At 46.1% G+C, this 11,532-nt stretch overlaps 1 protein-coding gene across 6 annotated transcripts in view; it reads right to left on the bottom strand.

The window, feature by feature from the left end:
• The window catches only part of TRNT1 (tRNA nucleotidyl transferase 1), a 54,043-nt gene that overhangs the window by 29,822 nt on the left and 12,689 nt on the right, over positions 1 to 11,532 (bottom strand). For 3 of the 6 annotated variants that reach the window (XR_004436978.1, XM_033210488.1, XM_033210487.1), the window contains exon 1: positions 1,399 to 1,523. The gene's annotated coding sequence lies outside the window, so the exon portion shown is untranslated. The other 3 variants (XM_033210489.1, XM_033210491.1, XM_033210490.1) reach the window with 3 other exon arrangements.

The following is an 11,532-nucleotide window of genomic DNA, read 5'->3' as shown; positions in this document are numbered from 1 at the left end:
CCAAAGTGCTGGGATTACAGGCAGGAGCCATCGCGCCCAGCCACAAAGGAATTCTTAACAGGATCCGTTTAGAATTAAACAAGTTTTACTGGGCATCCGAGGAAACTCCCCGGGCCTCCACAAACAAGTTTACTAGCGGTCTGAGGGAACTCCGCAAACCTCCATGATTTAGCAGGAGAGAATATAAGGGTAATCACCCCAGCACCTGAACCCATTTAGATTAAGTAAATTTACTAAGGCTCCCGAGGAAGGTCTTCAGGACGCAGATCTTATAGATAATTCATTAATCACTTATGTCTTTAGATGAAGGCAACACTTACACATATACATATAGCTTAGAAGATATATAAGCTCTGGAAAACTTTGTAATTCTGAGTTGGTCTGGGATATTTTCCAGGCCTTCTCCCTGTACCCGGTTACAGAAAAAAATTCCCTTCTTTCCTAGTTTATCTGCATCTCGTTATTGGGCGGCGAGAATAAGCAGTCTAACCCTCGGTTTGGCGGTTTGGTCGGGGAGCATTACCACTACACTCGCATGCCACATGGTACTGTAATGGCACTCTCCCCAGAGCAGGGCTTCAGTCAGTATGTGAAGGGTGCGGGGTTCTAGAAACTCTATCCGAGTTTCTGGACTCCAGAACTTGTCATGGTCACAGGTAACACATAAGCCCTCCGGTCCTATGAAATTACTGTGCACAAGTATCACCCTCCTTCCCCACCTGCACTGGAGAATTCATGACCCTGGGATAACGCCTAGGAATTCTATTTTCCTATGAATTAATTAGTTTTGCTGCCATTTTCCTCATTATTTTCCTGCCATCTTGCAATCTCCTCTGATTTCCAGCACACCCTGCCTTCCCTTCTACCTATCACATCCTTGTTCCCCCCATACAGGGGTTCTGCCCATAAGGAGGCAGCAGCAGCTCTCCAGTGGCCGGTGCAAACTTGCAGAGAAAAACCATTCCATTCCACGGAAGCGGGCTGGAGAAGCTGCGCTTCCCAGCAGGCCACGTGGGGCGGAAAGACCCACTCAGTTTCCCTGCACCCCCGCCTCAACTCAGGAAAACGCTCTGGGGACCCCGGCCCTGAAAAGGCGCGTCCCGCCCCCACGCCGGGTGCTGGCGACAAGGCCCAGTGAAAAAGCGTCTCGGGGCCGTCCGCGCAGAGGGGAAAGTGCTGGGGGAAGCCAAGGAATCCGCGCCTGCGGTCGCCAGAAACGTGGCGGGGACACGACCTCCGCGTCGGGGCTCTTATGCCCAGTGCTGAGGAGGCCTCTGGGCACTTCCCACTCCCGTTTACCCGGGGCGGCAGCTCCCCTGGCCCACAGCAGGTAGGAAGGGGCGGGGCGGCAACCCACGCCACCAACTCTGCCCCTCTGAGCGGCGCGAGCCCGCTTACCGGCCCCACTGCCGCGGTCGCCGTCGCCACCACGCGCACTTCCGGGACAGTGAACGCGGTGACGTCGCCAACGCACATCGGCTGGCGGTGAATGGGAAGTCGCGGCAGGGCGAGGGCAGAGGCGGGGCCCGGATTGAAGGGCTTCCGGCTTCCTTCGCCCCTCCCCACGGTGAGGCTAAGCTCTGAGCCGGTTTCGCCGCCCCGCCGAGGCCTGCCTGAGTGAAGCGGAGCCTCGGGGGACCCTGAAGAAACCGAAGCGCATTGGTTTAATTGCGCGCCTCTTACCGCACCTCTGGCTGGCCCTGAGCTGCTCAGACGCCCATTTGCGCGGTATGCCTGTGCGATCTGGGACAACTGGCAGCTGTCTGCCTTTTCAAAATGAGACTGTTAATAAAACCTAACCCAGGGTAGGACGGATTGTTCGGTAAATGTTATTTTATTCTTGTTTAACTATTCTGTACTCTAATCTCTGCATAGGGTTAAGTCCACAGTTGACATTCACACGCATTCGTAATCTAAGCCCTCTGGTTCTATGAAATTACTCGGCATATTTTATTTTCTTACCTGGTTTGTGTAACCATTGGCCTCCTTGGCCTGGAGGCTTCCCAGCTGTAAAGTAGAGAACTTAGATTTGAGTCAGTTCATTTTTTCTAGAGCGGAGAAGAGCAAAGAGAGTAGCAAAGGAGTGGGAATACAACCCTTGAGCCCTTAAAGTGCGAAAATGTGTTTTTGTTTGTTTGTTTGTTTGTTTGTTTATGAGACGGAGTTTCACTCTTGTTGCCCAGGCTGGAGTGCACTGGCATGATCTGGGCTCACTGCAACCTCCGACTTCCAGTTTCAAGCTATTCTTCTGCCTCAGCATCCCCAGTGGCCGGGATTACAGGTGTCTGCCACCACGCCCAGCTAATTTTTAGTAGAGACCGGGTTTCACCATGTTGGCCAAGCTGGTCTCGAACTCCTGACCTCGTGTTCCACAGGCCTTGGCCTCCCAAAGTGCTGAGATTACAGGTGTGAGCCACTGTGCCCGGCTGAAAATGTGTAGTCTTTTAAGTGTAACTTTACATCACTTAGCTTTCCCTAAAATTTTCCTAGAAAAACGTATGTGCATGGTGTTTCTGTTCTTTTGCCCTCCCCACATGCCTACCTGTTCTTCCTAAACTTTTCAGCCCCACTCTCCATAGACTCCGTAAAATGTAAAAACATTTTACTAAAAAGTAAAATGTTCAATTACCACACCTCTTCAAGGTGTTAAATATCCTGTTTCTGGAAGCACAGGACTGGCTTTCCAAATTGACATTCAGACGCACAGCATTGATATAATCCGGTGCCTTAATAGAACAAGGAAAACCCCAAATCATCCTTTCAGGCTCGTCTCCTATTTCTCACCACCATGACCCTAGACGAACTGGACCAAACTCTCCGTTGCTGTACCCACCTAGAATAGATTCTCCAAATCACCACCAATGAAGGCAACACTAATATAACTATTATAACTTATTTCGTACCACTTACGGTGCTGGGCACCCTCAACAATTTCTGGCCTTGTAAATATATAGTGTATATATACATGTGTATATACAGTTGTCCTTCCGTATCCATGGAGTATTGCTTCCAGAACATCACCCCAACCAGTGTTCAAGTTCTTTATATAAAATGGCATAGTATTTGCATATAGCCTATACACATTCTGTAGTGTCAGGCCTCTGAGCCAAAGCTAAGCCATCATATCCCCTGTGACCTGCAGGTACACATCCAGATGGCTGGTGCCTGCCTTAACTGATGACATTCCACCACAAAAGAAGTGAAAATGGCCCATTCCTGCCTTAACTGATGACAGTACCTTGTGAAATTCCTTTTCCTGGCTTATCCTGGCTCAAAAGCTCCCCCACTGAGCACCTTGTCACCCCACCCCCACCCCTGCCTGCCAGAGAACGACCCCCTTTGACTGTAATTTTCCTTTACCTACCAAATCCTATAAAATGACCCCAACCCTATCTCCCTTCACTGACTCTTCGGACTCAGCCCGCCTGCACCCAGGTGATTAAAAAGCTTTATTGCTCACACAAAGCCTGTTTGGTGGTCCCTTCACACGGACACGCATGACATTTTGGTGCTGTGACTCAGAGCAGAGGACCTCCCTTGGGAGATCAATCCCCTGTCCTCCTGCTCTTTGCTCCGTGGGAAAGATCCACCTACGACCTTGGGTCCTCGGACCGACCAGCCCAAGGAACATCTCACCAATTTTAAATCCGGTAAGCGGCCTCTTTTTGCTCTCTTCTCCGACCTCTCTCACTGTCCCTCAACCTCTTTCTCCTTTCAATCTTGGCGCCATACTTCAATCTCTCCCTTCGCTTAATTTCAGTTTCTTTCCTTTTCTAGTAGAGACAAAGGAGACACGTTTTTATCCATGGACCCAAAACTCCAGCGCCAGTCACGGACTCTGGAAGACAGTCTTCCCTTGGTGTTTAAATCACACGGGGATGCCTGCCTGATTATTCACCCACATTTCAGAGGTGTCTGACCATGCAGGGATGCCTGCCTTGGTCCTTCACCCTTAGCGGCAAGTACCGCTTTTCTGGGAGGCGAGAACCTCCCCAACCCCTTCTCTCCCTGTCTCTACCCCTTCTCTGCGTTTCTGGGAGGCAAGAACCTCCCGACCCCTTTCCCACTTTTCTGGAGGGCAAGAACCCCCTGACCCCTTATCTCTGCGTCCCAACCCCTTTCCCGCGTTTCTGGAGGGCAAGAACCCCCCGACTCCTTATGTCCATGTCTCGACCCCTTTCCCGCTTTTCTGGAGGGCAAGAACCCCCCAACCCCTTCTCTCCGTGTCTTTACTCTCTCTTTTCTCTACGCTTGCCTCCTTCACTATGGGCAACCTTCCACCCTCCATTCTTCCTTCTTCTCCCTTAGCCTGTGTTCTCAAGAACTTAAAACTTCTTCAGCTCACACCTGACCTAAAACCTAAATGCCTTTTTTTCTTCTACAGTGCCGCTTGACCCCAATACAAACTCAACAGTAATTCCAAATAGCCAGAAAACGGCACTTTCGATTTTTCCATCCTACAAGATCTAAATAATTCTTGTCATAAAGTGGGCAAACAGTCTGAGGTGCCTGATGTCCAGGCATTCTTTTACACATCAGTCCCTCCTTAGTCTCTGTTACCAATGCAACTCGTTCCAAATCTTCCTTCTTTCCCTCCCGCCTGTCCCCTCAGTCCCAACCCCAAGTGTCGCTGAGTCTTTCTGATCTTCCTTTTCTACAGACCCATCTGACCTCTCCCGTCCTCACCAGGCCGAGCTAGGTCCCAAGTTTTCATCAGCCTCTGCTCCCCTACCCTATAATCACCTCCCATCCTCACACCCTGTTTAGCTTACAGTTTGTTCCACGACTAGCCCTCCCCCTCCTGCCCAGCAATTTCCTCTTAAAAAGGTGACTAGAGCTAAAGACATAGTCAAGGTTAATGCTCCTTTTTCTTTATCCGACCTCTCCCAAATCAGTTAGCGTTTAGGCTCTTTTTCATCAAATATGAAAAACCCAGCCCAGTTCATGACTCGTTTAGCAGCAACCCTGAGACACTTTTACAGCCCTAGACCCTAAAAGGTCAAAAGGCCATCTTATTCTCAATATACATTTTATTACCCAATCTGCTCCCGACATTAAATAAAACCCAAAACATTAAATTCCAGCCCTCAAACCCCACAACAGGACTTAATTAACCTCGCCTTCAAGGTGTATAATAATAAAGTAGAGGCAGCCAAGTAGCAATGTATATCTGAGTTGCAATTCCTTGCCTCCACTGTGAGAGAAACCCCAGTCACATCTCCAGCACACAAGAACTCCAAACGCCTGAACCGCAGCTGCCAGAGGTTCCTCCAGAGCATCCTCCGCCAGGAGCTTGCTTCAAGTGCCAGAAATCTGGCCACTAGGCCAAGGAATGTCTGCAGTCCAGAATTCCTCCTAAACCATGTCCCATCTGTGCGAGACCTCACTGAAAATAGGACTGTTCGACTCACCTGGCAGCCACTTCCAGAGCCCCTGGAACTCTAGCCCAAGGCTCTCTTGACTCCTTCCCAGATCTTCTCGACTTAGCAGCTGAAGACTGACACTGCCTGATCACCTCGGAAGCCTACAGGACCATCCCAGATGCTCTAGGTAACTGTCACAGTGGAAGGTAATCAATACCGAGGCTACCCACTCCACATTACCATCTTTTCAAAGGCCTGTTTCCCTTGCCTCCATAACTGTTGTGGGTATTGATGGCCAAGTTTCTAAACCTCTTATAATTCCCCAACTCTGATGCCAACTTGGACAACATTCTGTAATGCACTCCTTTTTAGTTATCCCCACCTGCCCGGTTCCCTTATTAGGCCAAGACATTTTAACTAAATTATCTGCTTCCCTGACTATTCCTAGGTTACAGCCACACCTCATTGCCACCTTTTCCCCCAGTTCAAAGCCACCTTCGCATCCTCCCCTTGTGTCTCCCCACCTTAACCCACAAGTATCAGATACCTCTACTTCCTCCTTAGAGACCAATCATACACCCCTTACCATCTCATTAAAACTTAATCACCCTTACCCCACTCAATGCCAATATCCCATCCCACAGCACGCTTTAAAAGGATTAAAGCCTGTTATCACTCACCTATTAGAGCATGGCTTTTTAAAGCCTGTAAACTCCCCTTACAATTCCCCCATTTTACCTGTCCTAAAACCAGACAAGGCTTACAGGTTAGTTCAGGATCTGCGCCTTATCAATCAAATTGTTTTGCCTATCCACCTCATGGTGCCAAACCCATATACTCTCCTATACTCAATACCTCCCTTCACAACCCATTATTCTGTTCTAGATCTCAAACATAACTTCACTATTCCTTTGTACCCTTCATCCCAGCCTCTCTTCGCTTTCACTTGGACTGACCCTGACACCCATCAGGCTCAGCAAATTACCTGGGGTGTACTGCCTCAAGGATTTACAGACAGCCCGCATTACTTCAGTCAAGCCCAAATTTCTTCCTCATCTGTTACCTAGCTCGGCATAATTCTCATAAAAACACGTGCTCTCCCTGCTGACCGTGTCCGGCGATTCTCCCTAACCCCAATCCCTTCTACAAAACAACTCCTTTCCTTCTTAGGCATAGTTAGTAAGGTCAGAATTCTTACACAAGAGCCAGGACTGCGTCCTGTAGCATTTCTGTCCAGACAACTTGAACTTACTGTTTTAGCCTAGCCCTCATATCTGTGTGCAGCAGCTGCCACTGCCTTAATACTTTTAGAGGCCTAAAAATCACAAACTATGCTCAACTCACTCTCTACAGTTCTCATAACTTCCAAAAGCTATTTTCTTCCTCCCACGTGATGCATATACTTTCTGCTCCCTGACTCCTTCAGCTATACTCAGTCTTTGTTGAGTCTCAGTTACCCTTGTTCCTGGCCTGGACTTCAATCCGGCCTCTCACATTATTCCAGATACCACACCTGACCCTTATGACTACATCTCTCTGATCCACCTGACATTCACCCCATTTCCCCATATTTCCTTCTTCCCTGTTCCTCACCCTGATCACATTTAGTTTATTGATGGCAGTGCCACCAGGCCTAATCGCCACTCACCAGCAAAGGCAGGCTATGCAATAGTATCTTCCATATCTATCATTGAGGCTACTGCTCTGCCACCCTCCACTACCTCTTAGCAAGCCCTAGTTGCCTTAACTCAGGCCCTCACTCTTGCAAAAAGACCACGCATCAGTATTTATACTGACTAAATATGCCTTCCATATTCTGCACCACCATGCTGTTATATAGGCTGAAAGAGATTTCCTCACTATGCAAAGGTCCTCCATCATTAATGCCTCTTTAATAAAGACGCTTCTCAAAGCCGCTTTACTTCCAAAGGAAGCCAGAGTCATTCACTGCAAGGGCCATCAAAAGGCATCAGATCCCATCGCTCAGAAAAATGCTTATGCTGATAAGTTAGCTAAAAAAGCAGCTAGAATTCCAACTTTTGTCCCTCACAGTCAGTTTTTATCCTTCACATTAGTCACCCCCACCTACTCCCCCGCTGAAACTTCCACCTATCAATCTCTTCCCACACAAGGCAAATGGTTCTTAGACCAAGGAAAATATCTCCTTCCCCCTCACAGGCCCATTCTACTCTGTCGTCATTTCATAACCTCTTGCATGTAGGTTACAAGCCACTAGCCCGTCTCTTAGAACCTCTCATTTCCTTTCCATCGTGGAAATCTGTCCTCAAGGAAATCACTTCTCAGTGTTCCACCTGCTATTCTACTACTCCTCAAGAATTTCCCAAGCCCCTTCCCTTCCCTACACATCAAGCTCAAGGTTTTGCCCCCGCCCAGGACTGGCAAATTGACTTTACTCACATGCCTCCAGTCAGGAAACTAAAATACCTCTTGGTCTAGGTTGACACTTTCACTGGATAGGTAGAGGCCTTTCCCACAGGGTCTGAGAAGGCCACTGCAGTCATTTCTTCCCTTCTGTCAGACATAATTCCTCGGTTTGGCCTTCCCACCTCTATACAGTCCAATAGCAGACCAGCCTTTATTAGTCAAATCACCCAAGCAGTTTTTCAGGCTCTTGGTATTCAGTGAAACCTTTATATCCTTTACCATCCTCAATTTTCAGGAAAAGTAGAATGGACTAATGGTCTTTTAAAAACACACCTCACCAAGCTCAGTTACCAACTTAAAAAGGACTGGACAATACTTTTACCACTTTCCCTTCAGAATTCAGGCCTGTCCTCGGAGCGCTACAGGTTCCAGCCCATTTGAGCTGCTGTGTGGACACTCCTCTTTATTAGGTCCCAGTCTCATTCCAGACACCAGCCCAACTTGAACTGCACCCCAAAAACTTGGATAGAGCCTAAAAAGTCACCAACCAAGCAAGTAATTACACTGAACCCCCTTAGACTCTCTCTAATTGGATGTCCTAGGTCCTCCCAATTCTTAGTCCTTTAATACCTGTTTTTTCTCCTCTTATTCGGACTTTGTGTCTTCCATTTAGTTTTTCAACTTAGACAAAACCGCATCCAGGCCATCACCAATCATTCTATATGACAAATGCTCCTTCTAACCACCCCACAGTATTGCCTCTTACCACAAAATCTTCCTTCAGCTTAATCTCTCCCACTCTAGGTTCCCACGCCGCCCCAATCCCTCTTGAAGCAGCCCTGAGAAACATTGCCCATTATCTCTCCATACCACCCCCCAAAAATTTTCACCGCCCCAATACTTCAACACTATTTTGTTTAATTTTTCTTATTAATATAACAAGATAAGAATGTCAGGCCTCTGAGCCAAAGCTAAGCCATCATATTCCCTGTGACTTGCACGTACACATGCAGATGGCTGGTGCCTGCCTTAACTGATGACATTCCACCACAAAAGAAGTGAAAATGGCCCGTTCCTGCCTTAACTGATGACATTACCTTGTGAAATTCCTTTTCCTGGCTCATCCTGGCTCAAAAGTTCCCCCACTGAGCACCTTGTGACCCCCCACTCCTGCCCGCCAGAGAACAACCCCCTTTGACCGTAATTTTCCTTTACCTACCCAAATCCTATAAAACGGCCCCACCCCTATCTCCCTTTGCTGACTGTCTTTTCAGATTCAGCCCACCTGCGCCCAGGTGATTAAAAAGCTTTATTGCTCACACAAAGTCTATTTGGTGGTCTTTTCACATGGATGCGCATGACATGTAGTATACTTTAAATCATTTCTAGATTACTTATAATACCTGATATAATATAAATGCTATGTAAACAGTTGTTATGCTATATTGCTTTTTGTATTTTTTAATTGCCATTAAAAAAATTTTTTTTTTTTTTTTTTTGAGATGGAGTTTCACTCTGTCACCCAGGCTGGAGTGCAGTGGCACGATCTCAGCTCACTGAAACCTCCGCCTTCCAGTTTCAAGTGATTCTTCTGCCTCAGCCTCCTGAGTAGCTGGGATTACAGGTGCCTGCCACCACACCTGGCTAATTTTTGTGTTTTTAGTAGAGACAGGGTTTTACCATGTTAGTCAGGCTGGTCTTGAACTGCTGACCTCAGATGACCCACCCACCTCAGCCTCCCAAAGTGCTGGGATTACAGATGTGAGCCACTGTGCCCAGCCTTACTTAATATTTTGACCTGTGGCTGGTTGAATCCACTGATGGAGAACCCATGGCTATGGAAGGCCAACTGGAGAGAGAGAGAGAGAGGAGAAAGAGACAAAGTAAGAGAATTCCTACTGTACTGGCCAAGAAAATGAAATGAAAACAGGGATATTACTACAGATCATATAGACATTAGTAGGAGATATTATAAACAATTTTATGCCAATTAATTTGACAGTGTAGATGCAATGCACCAATTCTATAAAAAGGAATTTATCAGAGCTGAAATAGGGTAGAATTTAAAAATCTGAATAGCTCTTCATGTTTAAAGAAATTGAATGTTGTTCATCAGACTTCCCACAAAGAGAATTCCAGGCCCAGATGGTTTCAGTGGTCAAATTTATCAAACATATAAGAAAGAAAGAACTCCAGTCTTGTGCAAATTTGTTTAGAAAATAGAGGAGAAGGCCGGGCGCGGTGGCTCAAGCCTGTAATCCCAGCACTTTGGGAGGCCGAGACGGGCGGATCACGAGGTCAGGAGATCGAGACCATCCTGGCTAATACGGTGAAGCCCCGTCTCTACTAAAAAATACAAAAAACTAGCCGGGCGACGAGGCGGGCGCCTGTAGTCCCAGCTACTCGGGAGGCTGAGGCAGGAGAATGGTGTGAACCCGGGAGGCGGAGCTTGCAGTGAGCTGAGATCCGGCCACTGCACTCCAGCCTGGGTGGCAGAGCAAGACTCCGTCTCAAAAAAAAAAAAAAAGAAAATAGAGTTTTCCTCTCCTTTTGAGGCCAGCATAACCCAAATGACATAAAATCAGTGCTACAAAAAAAAAAAAAAAAAAAATTAATGTACAGCTTAATAGACCACATGACCATAGAAACAAAAAAACTTTAATAAAATGTCAGCAAATTGAATCCAACAGTATATAGAAAGATAATACATCATGATCAATTTGGGTTTATCCCAAATGCAAGGAATGCAAGGTGGATTTAATGATCTAAAACCAATCAACGTAATTCACCATATTAACTGAAAAAGAAAAACTGTCATCATCACAATAAATGTAGAAAGACCACTTAAAATTCAATCCCTACTCAAAAACTGCCAAAAAATAATATTAGAAGGGACTTCCTTAATATGGTAAAGGCCATTTGTGAAAAATCCATAGCCAATATCAGACTCAATGGCAATAGATTGAACACTCACCCCCTCATATCAGGAACAAGGCAAGGATGCCCCATCTTACCACTTTTTCTCAACATTTGTCTATAACCATTAACACAGCAAGAAAAAGATATGGAAAGTGTAACAATTCAGAAGGAAGTAAAATTGTCCCTATTTTAAGATGACATGATGGTGTTTTTACACAGAAATCATAGGAACTGACAAAACTACTAGAACTAACAAGTAAATTTAGGAAGGTCTCAGGATACCAGCTTAATATACATAAATCAGTTCTCTTTTTATATACTATCAGTGAAAATATACTATGTAAAAATATATATCACATATGAAGAAATAAGTGTAATAAGAGAAGCTATATGGTTAGCAACCAAACATATGTAAAGATACTCAACATCATCAATCACTAAGAGGCCAGATATGGTGGCCCTTGCCTGTAATCCCAACACTTTGGGAAGTGAAGGTGGGAGGATCGCTTGAGCCCAGGAGTTTGAGACCAGCCTGGGCAATATAATGAGACCCTTTCTCTATATTTTTTTTTTTTTTTTAATAGCCAGGGTTGGTGTTGTGTGCCTGTATTCCCAGTTACTCAGGAGGCTGAAGTGGGAGAAACACTTCAAACCCAGGAGGTCCAGGCTGCATTTAGCTGTGATTACACCACTGCATTCCAGCCTGGACAACAGAGTGAGACCTTGTCTAAAATAATAATATAATATAATATAATATAATATAATATAATATATAAAATCACTAGGGGAATACAAATTATACAACAATGAGATACCTTTTGGCTTTTTTAAGATGGAGTCTCACTCTTTTTCCTAGGCTGGAGTG

Source organism: Trachypithecus francoisi, unplaced genomic scaffold (genome assembly GCF_009764315.1).
Source record: "Trachypithecus francoisi isolate TF-2019V2 unplaced genomic scaffold, Tfra_2.0 Lachesis_group0, whole genome shotgun sequence".
Classification (NCBI taxonomy): Eukaryota; Metazoa; Chordata; class Mammalia; order Primates; family Cercopithecidae; genus Trachypithecus; species Trachypithecus francoisi.
This window is presented reverse-complemented; position numbering and strand designations above follow the sequence as displayed.